Source organism: Cygnus atratus, chromosome 2, assembly GCF_013377495.2.
Source record: "Cygnus atratus isolate AKBS03 ecotype Queensland, Australia chromosome 2, CAtr_DNAZoo_HiC_assembly, whole genome shotgun sequence".
NCBI lineage: Eukaryota > Metazoa > Chordata > Aves > Anseriformes > Anatidae > Cygnus > Cygnus atratus.
Window position 1 is genome coordinate 36,620,870 of NC_066363.1, and position 19,611 is coordinate 36,640,480.

At 39.6% G+C, this 19,611-nt stretch overlaps 1 protein-coding gene across 10 annotated transcripts in view; it reads left to right on the forward strand.

Moving 5' to 3' along the window:
• The window catches only part of CREB5 (cAMP responsive element binding protein 5), a 256,642-nt gene that overhangs the window by 188,444 nt on the left and 48,587 nt on the right, over positions 1-19,611 (forward strand). The gene's annotated exons all lie outside the window — the stretch shown is intronic.

Genomic DNA, 19,611 nt, shown 5'->3' on the forward strand with positions numbered 1-19,611 from the left:
TAAAACTGTCCTATAAAATGAATGAGTGAACATCTAAATCAATATCACTTTCTTAGACTCAGAGCTGAGGGGATAAAACCTTTATGCTGCCCACCAAAAACACCCATTGATTTTGTATTAAAATATATTGCATTGGAAAGTGGAGGAAACATTCAGCCGTAAGTGTACATGGTAAAAATACGCAGAATAGCACGTGTAGTGTATTAACATGCAGTTCAGTAGGCTATTAGGAATATTAGGAATTTGGAATTGTTGGCTGTGCCTTTTGCTTAATATACTGATTACGTACAGTTTGGTTTGCAGTTTCAGAGTATCCAAGGTTTTATAACTGGCAAGTGCAATACCATGTGGGTTACCTGAGTGAAAGATAAACAGTGTGCATAGGACCGCTGGAAGGCTGCGTGACCACGATTCTTTTTGTGGAGCTGATGCTTTTCTATCTGATTATTTTGAGACATTGATCTTTAGCTGTAGTGATTTTTGAGCTATGAAAGGAAATATAAGAAGCACACTGGCCATGAAAATAATCTGACTTTAAAATGCAGATTTTGATTTGACCTGTATGTTTTTTCTTTTTCACTGTCCCTCTGCCCGTTGCCAGATACATAGTTTTATAAAATTTGAATAAAATGTAATATGTGTTCTTTGGCTGTGCCTGCCTTCCTGACAGAATCTGTGCATTTTTCTCTCTCTCTCTCTCTTTTTTTTTTTTTAGAAGTTATTTTCATATTGGAAGTATATAGAGTTGTGGGCTAGTGTTTTTGCCTTGTGTGCATTACTAGGTTGAACAGTAATGATAAGAAAATTAATTTGAAAACATTTTCAGATATAAGAGTAAAAACTTAACAGGAAAAGGAAAGTAATAAGCCAGTAATGAGTATGTTCACAATTACAGTGGTAAATATTCATATTAATCGAACCTTGTAATTTACCTTAGAATGCTGAACAGCTTTAGAGGAGGAGGAAGCAAAAAGTGGAAGAAAATGTGGTTAGCCAGTTGTCACCAGAACTAATTTTCATTTGATTTAACGTGAGTTAAGGGTCAAGATCCTGCTGGTGGCTGTGAAAATCCCAGTCCATATTCAGTGAGCCACCTATCCCAGCAGAAAGGCAGACATGGTTCAGGTGCCTTCTGTATTTTAGAAATAATTTTAATTTCTGTGCCCATGAGTCGTGGTGGTGCAAATGGTGCAAAGGGAGAAAGCACTGGGGTGTGCTGTGATCCCTGCCCCAGTATGATGCTCAGCCGAGCCATTTTAGCAGCTGCTACATGTGGAAACAAGAGCTCTGTTACAATAGCAGTGGCATCTTGGGACAGCTCCTGAGGCTTCTTGGGAAGGAAATTTCAGCTGGTTACAAAGAGTGAGCCCATGGCTGTGGGGTTTTGATGCTGGCTTCAGACAGGAGATGCAGGCAGGATCAAAGCCACTGAGGTTCTAGGTTCAGCTGCTTAATGTTTCATGACTGCAAGTATTTTGTTATGTATAATGATAGTTTGAAGTCAGTGTTTTCATATCAAGATGAATGGGAAAGGAATCATTTTAATTGAGTGATACACACTGCTTCAGGGCCAGAAGACTTTTCTTAGCATGGGTTCTGGACCACTAAGTCGAAGGAAAAGTGTCACAATTCTGTAGAGCTTTCAGCAGCAGTTTCTCATATTGTCCTCCATAAGAAAGCAATGAAAGCTGCATAAGGGAAAAAAATGGAAAAGGAAGCTTTCCAACTTAATAATAATAATAATAATAATAATAATGTTGACACAATTTCCTCTATCAGTAACTGAGAAATGTTTTCAAGGAAGAAGAGAGAGTTGAATAATTAAACTGTTGACAAAATTCAGTGTTCTGAAATTGTATCTCCTGTTATGTTGGTGCTTATGTTTTAAAGTTGCCAAAGCCAAGCTTTCAGTGTGCTCCTGATCTGCACTTTGAAATCCTCCCTGGGCAGTAGCTTTGCCTGTAGACAGTATGCCTTGCTGTGGATTAAGGCATTAATGTTATGGGTGAAGCTAATCATATTTTGTTTTGTTTACTGAAACAGGACCTCATAGCCGTCATGCCTAAATGCTGGATTATGGACTAGACTCAGTAGAAACTAATTCTTCTTAAGCTGTCAGTGGCTCAGGCAGTGAAATAGAGAAGAGAGCTGGTTCAGTTGCTCATACCTGCTGCAAATATATGTTGAATATTTGATCTCACTTCCACTGAGTGCATACAAATCACATTGCTTGTTGCAGACACAAGTTGTAACAATTCCTTGCATTTTTCTTTCTTTGTGTCACTTTATCCTGCAGTGATCTTATCAGCACTATTTCCCTAGAAGAACTTGGATTTTTATTATTTTGTTTGCCTTTATTCAGCTGGGTGTTAGAATGACCTCTCCCCCACCCAGCATCCCTCACCAACTGCCCACCCTTTCTTCTTCATCCCTTTCTCCACCACCCTCTCTTTCCTCATAGGATTTGCTGTCTTTGTACATTTGTTTCTCTTTCTCCTTTTTCCTCCAGTGTCCACCCTGATTTTGTAACCATGGCAATAATTGAAATACAATCCTAATGTTTGCTTGCCGTAGCTATCGACTAGCCCAACACATGAACTGCTGGATCTGGTTCTTGTGTGTTTGTTGTAAGGTTTTGAAACTTAAGTCAGATGCATCTGTATACGTGAGGGTGACTTGTTTGGTGCTGAGCTGTCCCTTCCAGGAAAGGTTTTGTTTGTGTAAACTTGTGTGTCAGAGAGAGCTGGTACAAATAAAAGTAAATCCTTATGGCATTGAAGCCAGGGAAAAAGGAAATTATAAAAATAAAAACAAGGTTGTCTTACAGGGAAGTTCTGCTTCGCAGAGATAGATCTCAGTCTTTTGCTTGGAATTTGTACAGCTTTCACTTTCCAAGATTTTTGCAAGAGCTATGAATAATGGGAGTTGTTTTGCACTTCGGGCCACTGCGTGTTCAGTCTGACATTCGCTTGGGATGTACAAGTGCACCTCATTACGAGCGGTGGGCTCCAGGGTGGAGGGGATGGTGTGAGACCCTTTACCAGCTCCATATTTTAACCACTGAGGACACGAGAGCTGGAAGCAAAATCTCATGGCAATAAATCTCTTCTTTATGGACATGCTTAAAAGGCATTTTCAAAAAAACTGTGCAGTAGCTAATGAAGCAGTTTATTAATTATGATAGCATTCCTGGGAGATAAATAATTTTAGACCGTTGAAGAACTGAAAGAGAAAAGTGAAGTGGCTTGCTAGAGGCCATGCAATTTGTCAGAGAAAGAACTGAAACGACACAGAAGAATTTCTGCCTGCCGCTTCCAGAAAACACAGCTTCCGTCCGAGTTGAATTTATGTATATATGATTAGTATACATTATTGTTAATTATTAATATTTCTATATTAATACCATTATTGAAATGCAGTATTTTACAGGACTAGTGAAAGAGTGGGAAGGCTTTAAACACCTCATGCTTAGAGTAGGTACAAACTCAAATTCAGGACTCCAATCCACATAGAGATGATGGTTTATGTTTGGATTTAATGCCCCTGAAATTTCCTGAACTTTACTGATGAGATTTTGGCTCAGAATGACAAAAATTAACTGATCTTCTGAGACTTCTGTCATCTGAGATGATGGAAGCCTTGTGAGATCAGCTTCCCTGGCGTTGTGGCTTTCACTGAAATCTCAGGAGAGCACTTACTTTTGCATAATGTCAACCATATCCAAACCAGGACTAACGGATACCCCTGTAGAGCTCTTTCTAAGATCACAGGCATATTTGAAATACTGCTACAAGCTGTGTTCAGTCTGAGGAAATGCTCACAGCATTTGTTGTTTCTTCTGTCAAATATGGCTAGTGACACTTTTCAGCGGTGGGAGGGTTATATACTGTCTTCCAGATGTTCATTAGTACAACTTTTCTGATTTATGTCTGGAGAGTTATCAAAGCGCTAATTTAAAAACTGGGGCAGACTGGGTTTCCCACCCTGGAAACACTTAGGCTGCAAACTTTGCTCCGCTTGTGGTTTTTGCTAGCAAATTACTGGCCAATAATGTTTATCTGGGATTTTAGTGCATGAAATGTCATGAATAATCGTCCCAAGTGTGCTCTGTAGTCAGACAGCATGGGTTGTAGTGTAGTTGGTCATGTCCTCTGTGCTTTGTACCCGCTTATACTACAACTCCCGCATAGCTCACCTATGGGATCAGAGCATCTTTACTCTGGACATTTTGCTCATGTGCTGAGGACTATTTGCAATTTCTCTGGCAATGTGGGCACCTCTGCATTAGTCTGCTTTAGATGATTTACCTTATTTTAATTGACTTACATTACAAAGAGGACAGCAAAGCAAAGTACTTGATACAACTGGAATCATCTCCCGTGAGTATTGCAGAGGCACAGGAAACATGGACTTTGACCAGCTAAAAGTGAACTTCAAAGATTTGGCTAAAAGGCTATCAGTCTTTTAGGAATGGAACTTATTTTATGAAAATCCTCCCTCTTCTAGTCAGGGGTGTGCTGTTTTTTTTTCTCCTATTTAATATATTAAAGTCACACTGATACCCACTCATTACCATATTGAAAAATGTTCTAAAAATCTTGTTTTAATATAGCATCAAATTGTTCATTTAGTAACAATGTGGGTGTGGAAGTACTTTAATTTAGGACTGTTACCTTCATTATATTGCATTCTCACTTATGAAGGCTTGGCTTTAAAACGATTAAAAAAAAAAAGCCTCTATAAAATAGCAAGCCATGATTCTAGTAGTTTTATTTTATTTTTCAGTCTACTAGAAATCATTAAAAACAAAATAATCAACTTTACCCTGCAGCTCAACCTCTCCTCTCCTCTGCTTTACTCTCTTCTTCTCTACATTTTAATTTTTCAAAATAAGTATTCAGAAAGGAAAAGAGCACCATAAGCAGCTTATAATAGAATTTCTCATTCCTCTGGTTTTAAAAATCAGAGGCAATACTTTTATTATCATCAAAGAATACTTTTAAAATTTAGTCCTGATCTTGATATTCTTTTATTTAGGATACAGTTCATATTTGTCTCTTCTTTTTGCACATTTCCAGCATCTTATAGGAACTTTTTCCAACTTAATTTTTCAGCTCCGCTTCCTGCAGGCATTAATTACATAATATTTAAACATAAATCACTTTCTATAATCATCAAAGTAATATCAGGAGATGTTTATAATTGATTTGTCATACCAAGCATTCACCAGGTGTTTTTGACTCTTCAGTATCAGTGACAGGTATTGGTACCTGTCCCTAGTGATTCATAATGAAAAATTGCCAGATATTTCCTTGAAATTGATGGATGATTCATGTTGTTATATTTAGGCCACATTATTCTGGAATGTTTAAATTAGACTAAAAGCCACCTCTGAGTATACATGTGCAAACATAGAGTACATTTTTAGTTTCCCATCTGGAAATAAATACAAAGTCCAGTGCTGTTTTCAAGTCACGAGAAATATTGTTATATTTTTATTATGGTATTTCAGTTCACACTCATGCTAATATGAAAAGTTTAGTAATCGCATATCCTCAATACTGCCCTCAAATGCCAAGGTTACACATGAAGTCCAATGGGATCTAGCAAATGTTTAAACTTTTATTAAAGCCCAAATCCCAAAATAGACTTTACTAGACCTGTACAAATTATTTTAAATTATGTAAATATTTTTAATATGTCTGGCTTCTGACAGAACACTACTATACACCAAAGTATGACATTTGCCTTGCTGTGCCAACTTTTGCTTTTTTTTTTTTTTCTTCCCAAAATACCTAGCATCATTACTGGATTTGACTAGAGTCTGCTGTATGTGCTGCTTGTGGTTCAGGAGAAATATATGTTAAGCGGATGGACTGTGTTCCCTGGCTGTTAACAGAGGCTCTTTAGGATGAGGTTAAGCATGAACTTTGTTTTGGCTGCCAACCGCATAGCCAGAAGATACCGAAGATAAGGTGGGGGGTGAAATTTTGATCTGCTTTTGATCTGATGGACATGTACAGCTGCTCTGAAGGCTGGTGCTTGTGTTCAGTGCATGTGTGTCGGAAAAAAATGTGCTTTTTTTTTTTTTTTGTGGCAGATACTGCTATAACTTCATTGCTAAAGTGAACATTCTTATTGGAATCCTCTTAAATAAAATAAATCCTGCCAAAGCATTAATATCTGGATGTGTATGAAATCTGGTCTTTCTGGGAACTGCTTTTAAACAAGAGGCAGTGGTAGGAGGTAGTAACAGCTGACGATCTGAAGAGCTCCAGCTTTGTTGGTCAAATGTCTGCAGTTGTGCGTGTTTGTACACATGTGCTTGTGTGTAACTTTTTTTCTTTTCTGTGTTTTTTTCTTCTTCATTCCATACACTTTTACTATGCAAGCATAATTTTACAGACCACGTTTGCCTAGCTTTGTTCATCTCTTTATTTGTGCACTACCTTATCTTTTGTCAAGAAACCACTTTTCCTGAAATACTTCAGAATGTTGAAGAACAAGAAGTAACTGAAAATTCACGTATATTGCCCAGAAATCCCTTAATAACATTAATTTAGGATGACTACCATTTGCAAGAGTAATGGGAAATATGTTCTGCTACTTCAATTTGCAGAGAGTTGTCGGTCTCCTTCATGATGTTAGTGGTGGATTAGTTTGATTGGAAACTTGATCGGAAACTTGGTCCAAGCAATGTTTGAATTAGTTGAATAAAGAGGTCCCAGAGGTAATCTAGGGTCTATGCTAAAATTTGTATATAACTACATTGTTGCTTGAGAATTGAAATAGGAATGAATTTCCCTTGGTGAAATTTGTGGTTACTGGGATTGTCCAAGGATACCCAAATCCTTCATTTCAAAAAATAAGTTAGCTTGATCCCATTTTAAATATTTTAAAAAGTAAACATTTCTGTTTCTACTACAGTTAAAATTAAGGATATGTTTATGCTGGTCTTAATAAAACTGGTAAATATGGGGCTAGCTCAATACCTCCCACAAGAGTCCAAATAAAGTAGCTGTGACTTGCAGTGCTTGTCCGGCATGTGCTCCTCTCCTGAGCGAGCCTCAGGGCTCCTGATCACCACAACCTGGGTAATGACCAGCTGGATGAAGTCGCTTTTTCCTCACTTTACTAGTCCACCTTTTGGTTTGTCCCCTCTGCAATGAAAACAACAGACACCGGGAATATGCATTTCTCTGGTGCAATCCCAAAACAGTCCAGGGCAGCCATGTCCCAGATGGGGGAAAGCGTCCGCAGCCCTGGTGCTCCTGTGGTGAGGGAATATGTGTGCCCTCTCTGCAGGGCGTACGGCAGGACCCTTCCTTGGGCACTTCCCTGGCATCATCAACCAGGGTGAGGTGTGTGGGTTGGCCGAAATGGCTTTTTGTTTCAGTGACAAGTCAGGTGTTTGTGAAGCACTGTGAGAGCCCAATTCTCACTGGCAGAGGGCTCCTGCCCCTTCCCCAGTCTTGGTGAAGGGTAGGCACTGGTACTGGGCTTTTCTTTCTGTTCTTTCAAGGTAAAAAAACTCATTAGACAAGCCCCTAAGCCCCTCTCCTCTTCATTTACACACCCTAAAGGTAATGTTGGCATGGTATCAGTGAACACTGTACCTGCCTGCTTGACTCTCACGTGCCATGTGATCTCCCATAATAAATTATGTACTTAACGGAGCAATAGCAATAGCTGAGATTCTTGCGACGAGAAGAATCACGTTACCAGAAGTACCACAAAGGCTGATTAAAATTAAATTGTAGCAGACAACAGTTGTGTTACAAAGGAAAGCTCTATTACAGCCAAGTCACTTTCTTTGCTAACCTCTGACTTATTTATTTCTCCTGCATGCTGCAGTCTGCATGCTCTTTCTGGTTGTAATGAGCATTAATTGATTAGCTGGATCTATGAAGAGCTTGAGCACTCGTAAGTACTATCCCAGTGGGTACGCAACTAAATAGTTTATGAGGTAATTAGTATTTTAATGCCTTTTCTAATGAGCCTTTTCAGTAATGAAATCTCATGAGGACATTATTGGTTCATATATATTTCTTCAGACACAACAGAAGGTAAGCTAATGCTATTAAGAGATTTTAAAGCTAGTTTATAAAATGGTTTTTAGTAACTTATTTTGAATACATGCCTTGGTACATTTGGCTTTATTAAAACAAAACAAAAAAAAGTCTTAATTTTTCCCACTACTGTGTCTCTTGCACACCTCTCTCCTGACAGAATTCTTACAATATACTGCAATTTCAAATAATTGGGATAATTTCTGGGGCTGCTACCCGATCTCCTCAGCTCAGCTGTAAGTAAATAATACCATACTGTCTGAGCGTGTTGTTTCAGATGTGTTCTCATCCTGGAAAAAAAAACAACTTTGTGCCTGGCTGCACAGCGCCTTGGATTTATGACTGTGTCAAGTTTGAGAGAATGACCAACCTCTACAAAGCTTTTCAATGTCAAGCTGAGCTCTATTCTGGAGGCTAGAAAGCAGCAGAGAGCTTGCAATCCTACAGGCAGTCTTACTTAACCTCCTCCTTCAGGTTCATTGGATGTACGCTTTTTTACCCTGGATTAACCCATAGTTTGAAGGACAAGTGCTGTGCCTTGCATTTTGTTTCTCTGGTACCTGATGGAGATGGCTTCAGAGGGCTTTGCTGGGAAGAGTTTTTTGGCGTGTGAATGGCTTATTTTATAGTTGGCCCTGGGGACCGTACTTGCTTTTTGTTCTCTGGAGATTGCAATGTATCAGCAGCTTTTTATGTATTAGAAAATAAAAATACTCTTTTTATTTATTTTTTTTTCTCATGTGTTAGGGCTCACTTCTTCCACCCAGGAAGTGTGTCCCTGTCCTGAGTGAGACTATGGCAGCAATTTAACAGCACATAGCAATGCTTTGAAACAGCCTAGGCCAAAGACCAAAGCATGTATGTTTTGGAAATCTCTTTCACAAATTAGTTTTACATAGTTTAAGTGATATACGCCTCAAAATACTTTACAAACTTAATTTGAAGGTACAGATGTACAAATCCTATTTAACACTAGGAACTGTAGCAGTAAAGCTGTAAGAAATTCCCCTATATGGATCTCATTATGTAATGTTAGATGTAATGGGTCTAATTCACCCTTGGGGTGTCTTTAATGGTGTCAGCACAGTTTCGTAAAGGATGGATTTGGCCTAGGGACACCAACACTATAAAATCTTACTGTCTTCCACTGGTATTTCTGTCTCTGTTTCCAAATCTTTACTGAGATGTGTCTCTGTGATATATTAATATCCTAGCACTTTTTGATGGCTCTAACTTATTAAGAGTATGCATATTGTTTTCATCAAGTGAATCTGAAAAGCTAGACTTTCATTAGGGTATCTGTAAAAGCCACCTCCAAAACATATAGAAATACGTCATATCTCTTCCTATATTTGATCTTGTTTGCAATACCATGAAGAATGAGCAACACATAGGAGATGAAGAACGCCCAAGGCTGACCACTGCTTTCCACATTTCTTGCCATCTCCACACCCTTTTGCAACATGAGCCCGAGGGCCCGACAGCACAGGAGTGGCTAGCGACTCCTCCGTCAGCTTGTAGCAGCACCTGCAGAGTCTTGGGTTTATAGTGCTCACCCCTCCGGCATGCTGGAGCCCTCTTGTTAAGGCACAGTCAGATGTGCACTTGGAATGGAACCTGAGCAGCCTAATCCATTCCTTCAGCTGAGGTGTGGCAGCCTGTTGCATTCGTGTTCGTGGTCTGTTGAAAATGCAAAATAAATCAGATTTGACTGCATTGCCTTCAGGGGTCAGCCAGCCACCCCTGCTGCTCTGAGACCCTCTGAAGGGTCAGCCGTCTGCCAGCACCCGGAGAAGAAAGTTCAAGAGAGAAGGCGCACATCAGGTTACCAGCCCAAGAGCAGAGGAAAAATATCCTCAGAGAAATATTTTGGTTTCCATTCTGGAAACTTCATAGAGGGTGTTTCTGCTCTATATTCAGAAGCTTCCTTAGGGGAGAAATGACCCGTAAGTTGTCTGAAAGTAAGAGCTCTGAGCTGTTTTCCTTTGATGGCCTTTGAGTTTTGTTAAAGCCATCTTTGAACTTTAATGGAGCACAGTCAGAATTAAACTGGGAGAAGGGGAAACCAGTTGTCAGACCTTGCTTTTGATTTTGTTAATACATTTAAACTTGAAGTAGGCTGGAATTATTTTGCTTACTTTTTCAGAGACTTTGTGGTTTTGTTTGGTGCTTCCTGAGTCATCACCTGTCTTTGACAAGACTTTTTTGTATCTAGCAAGAGGTATATTATTGATATACTGTGGAATGCACAAAGCCTTTGTATCAGCTGCACTGGACTTGTGGTCCTCCCAGCTTCATTTTGCTCCCTGTATCTGCTCCTGAGCAGGTCCATGCTCCATACTCTGTTCTGAGAATGTGTAAGCACTGATCTTTGACACCTTAGCAGCTTAAAAGCTCAGCTTTCTCAAATTCAGACACTTTTAGATTTGTCCTTTTACCTTCAGTCTGGAGAAGAGGAGGTTCAGGGGAGACCTTATTGCTCTCCAGAACTACCTGAAAGGAAAGTGTGGGGAGCTGGGAGTCGGCCTCTTCTCACAGATAACCAGTGATAGGACTAGAGGGAATGGCCTCAAGTTGCGCCAGGGGAGGTTTAGGTTGGAAATGAGGAGACATTTCTTCTCAGAAAGAGCAGTCAGGCATTGGGACAGGTTGCCCAGGGAGGTGGTTTAAGGAAAGGTTGGATGTGGTGCTTAGGGACATGGTTTAATGGGTGACGTTGGTGGTAAGGGAGTGGTTGGACCAGATGATCTTGGAGGCCTTTTCCAACAACAATTATTCTATGATAATAACACATATTTGTGATATATATATGTACATATGTCTGTATAAACATAGTCTCTTTGGTGATTGCTATAAGAACAGTGGAGAGAGAAGTAGACACGGAAGAAATGTCTTGCCTCGGTGAGAAATACTTGAAAGAGCAAGAGGCATTTAAAAGAAAGTTTGGCACTTTCTATTTCTTTCTTCTCCTTGTGTGCACCATGAGGTCATGATTAATGGCTTTTGTGATGCTTAGAGGGCAGAAATCATGTGTACGTTCAATTCAGAAAGACCTCTGAATTGGCTGGACCCAGGGGAACCTGCAGCTCAGGTCTGGAAGGACTCGTGATGTCATTTTGTGTAGCCAGGGGGGACACGGCTAGTACTTTTTTAGGCATTATTCTTGGATAGTACTAAGGTGTGTGGGATTTTTTTTGGCCTCCCAAACACATTTGAAAGATTCATTCTGTCCTGAGCAATGGAAAGATCCCCCCTTCCTCACGAAGGCTCTTTAGAACTGGAGGGAGGGGGGAATGTCTTGATTTGCTGTTGAGGGTGTGCATGCAGTAGTACAACCAGAATGACTCTAGCCTTCACAGATACACTTCTAACGATGCAAACCAAGTTCAAAGGAATGGAAAACTGTAAATAAATTTTGCTTGAAATAAAGCTACTATGAGACAGAGAAATTTTCACAGTGGAGAAATAGAATATTTTGACATTTATTCATGGTTTTCCTGGGGTGTCTTGGACTGTATAAACTCACTGTTATGGTGTTAGTGAAATCTTACTTTCTCAGAGGACCTAACTGGGACTGGGATTTAACTTCTTTTGCTTTGAAGAAAGAAGAGAAAAAGTAAATTTATTACACGAGTGTAGCCCCCATCAATTCCATGCATAAAGGAATTATGAAAAAACATGATAAACTGTGGACAAACTCAGAATTTCCAGACAATTTCTTTCCAAATGATGTGCATTTTAAGAATATATTTTTCTAAATAGAAAGGGGAGTGAATACTTTCTCTTTCTTCAGTCCTTTTGCTTCAGTAAAAGAAGATGCTATTGAAGACATGCTGCATAGCCTGTCTGGTGCCACTGGTGAGCAGTGCAAGAGATACATTATCTCTGTTTTGCTTTCAAGATAGATGAATGAATTTAAAATGCAAGAATAGTTTAAGCAGTGTATTCTTAGGATATCTTACTTTCTTGCAAGCTACTAAACTTTAATTCAGAATATTTGTGTGTTGTATTTATAATTCAAATTAGATAATGTTTAGTTATATTTACATATTATGCTTGGCTAATAACTGGCAAATATAGAGTGAAATTAAAACAGAGGGAACCCAGACAATAAACATCCCAGTTCACAGTTAGACTATGAGTCTTTGTGCTTCCTTATAGTGTGATTTCAGCATCTAATTAAGCAGATGCTCAAGTAGTTTGGGGACTCAAGCCTTAAATTACTAGATTAAATTACTGTTCCCTATCAGCACGAGTTTCAGTGCCAAAAGATAAATTTACAAGAAGAAGCAAATATTTAGGATGAAAAGTATGACATAAATTAAACCATCTCAAAAAGCCAGGAATAAACTGTTAGCTAATAACACATACAACGAGCTGGAAAATGTAAGAAATTAGTATACATCTTACTACAGGGCTGCCTGTTTCAGAGAAGACAGAGCAAAAGGCATTCATGAATTTCATTATCAGTGCTGAATTGTTTTTTGGGAATATGCTACCATTTTGCATTTAGGTTTTATTCTCGTTACTAAATTTGAATATTTCCTCTCTCATCCCTGTCAGACACATTCCAATGAAAGGTTTGTTCCAGTGCATTTTTGGGTATGAGAAACATCTCATAGCATATAATTTAAATTAAGTAAGATGAAGATCCTAATTTATGTGTAAATAATGTAAAAATCAGAGGTGTCTTATATGTGATATTTCGTTACACATATCACTGCCTTAGTTCACTAACAGTTTTACTCTTGAGCAAAGAAAAAAGATTTCTGGGTTTGTAAATGAAGCTGAAACTATTGGGTTCACAGTATGAGGGCCACCCTGAGTACAATGTTCACATTAATCTTTGCTCCTTACACAGACTGCTGGAGCTGCCTGCCAGGGCTAATGAATGGATTCTGACTCCACCATGTTAGGCTATTACTAAATACAAAGGCTAGTCACAAATTATAGTTTGTCTGATGGCTTCAGATATAAGCATTAGAAAAACATTTGCTTAACAGTAATAATTAGTCTTATAGAGGCAAGTTTTACAGATTGCTTTGGACTTTGGAGCACTGAGGCAAATGTGGCTTTCTGTGGGAAAAAGCCTGTTGCCTACCTAGCAATCCATAAAATGAAAAAAAAAAAAAAAAAGGTGTTTTAGTTACATCCCTTCTAAATGCAAGACCAAACCACGGCACCTCTAAAAAACCAAACAACCTGTCTTTACTGCATTCGTTGTACTGCTTTAGGAGCACTACTTTTCCTTAATTAAACAACAAAAAAAGATCTCAGTTAAGAGATATTCCTGGCTTTGATCATGCTTGCACAGATACAGTGCTTAAGTAAGTGGATTCTTTTTTAGCTTAAACCTTAACAGTTAAATTAGAAGAAAACTCACAACTGGCGCAGAGGAGTTCAGCAAATCACCAGGCAGCCTCGGCTGCTGAGATGCTTTCGTTCTTTAGCAATGAACTCATACCTTGTGCTTTTGTATTCTCGGGGAGAAGAATCCGTAGTTCAGAGAACTGCTAGAAACAGCATGGTTAAATGAAGCCCAACAGTAAGCAATTCGTGTTACTGAAGCATGTCATTGAAACTTGGCACAAGTGCTGGCTCTGAGCTTGTGCTGTAGAATTGTTTTAAGTGCTTGTCATCCCATAGATACTGCTGCAAATGTTCTGTACTGTCTCTCCTTTCCTGCGCTGTCCGGGAGAGTGAGTAAAAGAATAAGTCTCTGCGTTTTCATTTGTTTTACTTTGAGTTTTCTGTGCTTTGGTTTCAGTAGCATGGCTATCAGATGAATGAGGTTGTCTCCATGCCAGGGTAGATGCAAAACAGCCCATTACTTCATTGTGTGGTTGGTTTGCTTGTTTATTTTAAAAGTTTGCATGTACTCGTGAATGCAAGGGGATGATAGCATCTAATAATTGTAGCGCTGGCAGGAGTGATACAAACTCACCCTCGCAGCCTGCCAAGGTACCTCTACTCAGGCTTGCAGCTCCTTTTTTCCCCCCCTACACTTGTCCTGCTGCTGCAGCACCGAACTAGAGAGCAGCTTTAAGGGGCTCAAAGCTGGCATATGCAGCGAGACCACCAAATTAATTTTCCTTTTCGATGTGATTAGTTTTTGACTGCTGTGTTGACATCTCTTGTGCCGAGGCATTGAGCTGAGGGTTCCTGCTGTGGAAGTCCCTGACTCCGCTTCTAGTGGTGCAACTAGCGGGATTTTATTCCCTTCCAAGCTGATCATTCTGGGAAAAGTTTTGAGAGGGAACTGCCAAGAGCAGAAAGTATGAATAGATTAACAAATGCTGGTAATCCCTGCTTTGCAGAAAGATGGGCTTGATTACTTTATATTTAGAAGCTTGTGTCAATAGTGCAGAGGAATGTAAGAATATCCTAGAAAGCTAGTAATAGTTTCAGAGCATATAGTTTGCTTCAGTAACTGTCATTCAGCTGCAGTTCCAGGTATTAATTAAAGGTATCATGATGAGGGTTCATCCAGCGCCCATATCCTCTGTCCATGGAGTGAGGCGTTGTACAGGACTTCAGCGGGGCAGCCTGTTACCGTGACTTCTGTGACCTGGAACAACAGAGGCTGGTTGAATATTAATCAGTCAATTTTTAATGGGTGTCTTTACCAATGATAATTAAAATACCTGCAATTACTAAATTATGTCATTAATTAAGATAATCCTCAAGGTTATTTTCTGTTTACTGGGTTGCTAGGGATACCTAATACATCAATATGTGTAGAAGTGTTCAATGAGATTGCCAGATTTTTTGAAAGATAAATAGTTTTACATGCTTCAGAAGTAGAATCCAATTGGCTTAGGAACTGGCCAAAGACTAAAAAAGTGACATCATTCTTGGCAACTGATAAAGATATATTTTTGTTAACAGACACTATATAAAAAGTGCACTATACTACCTCTAAGCAAAAAATGTGTCTAAGGATAAAGAAATGCCTTTTAATCGAGAAAAACTCTTAAAAGGAATGGAGTTTGCTAACCAAACTGTGTGAGCCTGCTTAACGCTATGCATTTGTGTTCTTCTACATCCTTTTTTATAGAAATGTACTTAATACATGCATTGTGTGAATACTTTTAAATCAATACCATTATTTAGTAGATAAATATAATTATTGCCTATTAATTCTCCCATCAAATCCATGTTTGTGTAATAGACATACTGTAATTGTCTTCTTGAGTCCAATGACATACTTCAACTTTCAGCAATTATGTTTTAACTTAATTCCGATGACTGATTAAAACCATGTGTATTCAGGTTTAGATAGATGTGCTTACTAGAGGATTGTTAAACCTGCAGAAAATATGTTTTTAATAATCCATTAGTATTTAATTAGCATGCAATAACTGTCTTATTAAATCTAAATTAAATCCTTATTTGAGGCATGTAATTGAAAGTGCCACTGGGTAAAATCTAATCTGTCAGGGACGAATTTACTTGGAATAACAACTCCAAATTTTTCTTTTCTGCAGTTTTCAGGGTCATCTCAAACATTTGCTTAATCATCACAGTGGAATCTTGCAACAATCAGTTTTCTGCAACTGCAGCATTTGAAATGCTTTTTGGGTCAGAGTTGTCATCTTCTGAGAGTTCATCTTGATTTGAAAGATGATTCTGTGTGTGGAAGATGAGGAATTCCTAAACCTTTACCAGATGCCAAAATGTGTGTAGGGACCAAGCGAATATTCCCCACAAGCCAGGGAAGAAGGAGAGCTTGTTCGCAATGCGCACCATGTGGTTAGGTGTCCCTCCGTGCCTGAGCATACGCTCACAAACATTAAAGAGGGTTTTTTTTTTGGTGACTGTACCTCTTCATAATAGCAGTTATTAGGACATGTTGCTATGTATGAGCAAGCACACAGCACAGCTGGTAGGAGCAAAATGCAGCAAAACGGGACTATTTAGTTTACAGAAATTATGACACTTCTCACTGTTCAGCAGTAAAAGTGATCCAGAATCCATGCAGAAATTTGAATTCATAACTACTATTGGTGGATTTGCTTCCTCGAGACAGCTGTAGGCGTCTGTGTAAATTATCAGACCGAACTGCTTGTAAAATTCTAAACATCATTGGTTTGAGATTAATAGCTACTCAGATCCCTGTAAAGATGTGTTTAATTAACTGGCTAGCAAATTTATAGGAAAAATCTCCTCTCAGATCTGCTTCGCAGAGTCCAAGTCTGCTATTCCCCTTTCTCATTACAACCCCGTCCCTCACTGACAGTAAGTGGGAAAACTGCAAACACAGCAAGCACAAGATATAAGATCTGTAATTCACCAGGTGAATCACAGGAGATTTTTTTTTTCTGTGACAGTATGTATCAGTGCTTTAACACTCTTAACTTTAGTTTGTTCTGAGTGCTAGTCTCCATGGACGTCAAGGTCCCATTTGGGAGCTAGCCGTTATATCGTTCATGTCATTTTTGTTGTCTTGATATGGTCAATGTTCTTGTGAATCTGAGGAGATTCAGCAGATTGGGATTTGGCTGTAAGGGTTGGGGGAGATTCCAGATGTTGATGGGGCTGTCTGGGGAGAGCAGTGGATGCAAGTGGATGGTTAGGAAGGGAATGAAGGATTAACACGGCTGGAGGGCAGGGAGGAGCAGCAAAATATTTTGCTGATTCCCTAGCCAGTGTTGGCCAGCAACACCTAAACTGTTGACAAACCTCAGTTCCTGAGTTGTGGTGGACAGTCTGACTACAGGGGTGGGGGTCAGCTGTCTCCCTTCTCTAACTGCCTGCAGGACAGGAATTCAACTCATTCCTCTATTTTTATGAACAAGCTGAGGAGGATGAAGGTAAAAGACCATCAAAGAAAGATGTAAAGAAGGAAACTTTCATGGGGAAGGAAGAAGCGTGAGAGTAAGCTACAGGCAGAAATATGAACTTTGAAGAAAGATGGGGAATTTGTGAAGAGTTGTACAGAGCCACAAGGAGAGCTGAGCACAGAGAGGCATCAGGGCTCACTTGACTAGGGCTAAAGAAAATCATGCAACAGTGATGGTAACAGCTCCTAGGACTACCAAAGTCAAATTAAATGGTTCCTTTTATTTGTAATACATTTATGATTAGGCCATGGTGAATGCACTGTGAGTATAAATTGGGATCTCTTTGTCTGAACTTAGACTCTGTTACTAGACACCCCTGCAAAACTGGACCACTCTTACTCTGGAGCAGTAAAAAGTCAATTTCTGTAAATAGTCCTATTTTGCTGTAATTTGCTCCCACCAGCTGTGTTATGTGATTGCTTATACAGAGCAACATGTGACAGAAACTCTTTTTACTGTGAAGAGATACATCAAAACCATGGGTAGCAGAGTTCAGTAAGACCACCTAAGCCCTGTAGTAGTAACCACCCAAGCACATGAGATATAGTTGACACAAATGACTGTACCCCATGGGGTTGTTCAGAATCAACACTGAAATGTTGACATGGCAGGGAGGTAGCTAAGTCTGAGAACTGCTGAGCAGAGGAAGCAGGGTGCAAAATTATTTAATTGCTCATCTTCTTCATTTGAAATTGGTGGGATGTCAGGTCTGGCAATGCAAACTATCCAGGATTTATTTACATAGCTCGATTTGAGACACCTGTCTAAATCAGGAGCCAAAGCTCCTAACAGAGTTAATGGAGCACTTAGGTTAAGAGCTAATTACAGTCTAGATTCTCTGAATAGCTCTCTGGTGGCACCACAGGACTGGGGGCAGCCGAGGCTCTCCAGCGAGGTGACTGATACAAGTGATGTGAGTACACGAACACAGACCAGCTTCTGAAAGTTTAACGGTGGCATATTCTGTCGTGTTCATCACTATGGGTATGTGTGGTTAAAAATGTGGTGAGTCACTGAGAGGGATGTAGTGACTGCTTAATGAAATAACAATTTCATATTGCAAAATAACAATTACACATTACTAGTAGCTAGGGGTTAGATCTTCAACATGCAATAAATTAAGAATCTATAGAGATATGTTGACTTCAGTTTACCCTTGCTGAGAATTAGACTCAGGGTTGGATTTTCTTTTAATGAATCTTCTGTATTCTCTTGGTGCATGTTTGTATGTGCTCTTTCCCACTCTTACTTTTATTTTTAAGCAAAAGAAGCTGCTGTGGGATCACTGAGGGCAAGGATATTAACACGGTTATCAAAGAAACCACTACATGTGGTTCATTATATTGTTTTTCAGTGTTGGCCTATAAAATCGGGATTATTAAAAAATAAAAAAGTGTCTTACAGACTGCAAAAAGTAGAAGTATTTGGCTTTCATTTCTAATCAAACAGGCTAAATATTCATGTTTATGTGCCTAAATGAAACTTTTGTATGCAGTCTTCCACCCCATCTACATGAATAGTAGCATTGTAACAGGATGAGGTCACTGCAGAAGGGAAAGTGAGGTAAGAACACAGCTGAATCTACAGCCTCTCTGCTACATGGTGCACCAGCTTGTGCTTAAAGGAATACAGCGTTTTTGCCCAAGCTGCTGCGGGCACTGCCTGCAGAGCTGAATACCTCTCACAGGGCTCTAGATGCATTCCTGACTCTACTGTATGGTCTGATGCACAGTATACAGTTTCCTCTGCTTTTACAAACTACTCTACAGAGACCTCTTTACACATCTAATGTGAGTGAAAATCCATATGGTTTATTTTAAAGCCTTCATTTAAAAAAAATAAACAGTTATCAGGCCTCATTCTGCTCTGACTTATGTGGCATAAATCCTGAGCAGTCCCTTTGTAATATTCACTGATGTTCAGGATTTATGCCAGCATCAGGGGGAGCAGAGTTGGGCCCATCAAAGGGTTTTTCCCCCTCACTCTTTTAAAAAGAAATGACTCAACTCTATAAAGACTGATGGCTTCCTATTCGCGTCACCTTTGTACCTAGTGGGAACTCTTACAAATATACAGTATGGCACATCCTGGCGCGCACGTCTGAGAGCCAGGCAGTGGAAGGGTGACATAGCAAAGCAGCACTTGAAGGAGTGCAAGATTTGCTAAATCCGTGTGTCAGTTCATATTTTACCTATTCCTTGTATTAACTTTAAAGGCCATATAAACAAGTTGCCAAGGGTACACTGGCAAATCGCCTCTCCTCACCCACCATCATAACTAGAGCTCTGAGAGCTTGGAAAAAACCTGCCTAGTGAGCAAGCCCTTCTCGCCCTTTTTCCACAAGTCTCTCCAAACTCACAAACCTGGGTAGACTTGGAGCAGCTGCTATTTCAAACAAGACTGTCCATCCCTGCTTCACCACCCAGTGTGGGAGCCAAAGGGGCTCTGTTTTCATCCCACGCTGCCTGTTGGCGCTTCAGCTTCCCAGTGCAGCTCCATGAGTTCTCAGCGGATTTCTCTGGAATAGAAATAACTTGTTCGCGCTCCCCTCTGCCTCTCTGTGCAGCATTGAATCCACTGCTCTTCTTGACCTGGACTTACAGGAGCTGCCTCTTTCTATCTCACATATCGAACTTTTCCCCCCAGGCAGCCACTGATAACCTCAAGGTCAGACTGATAGACCATTTACCGTGTCCAAG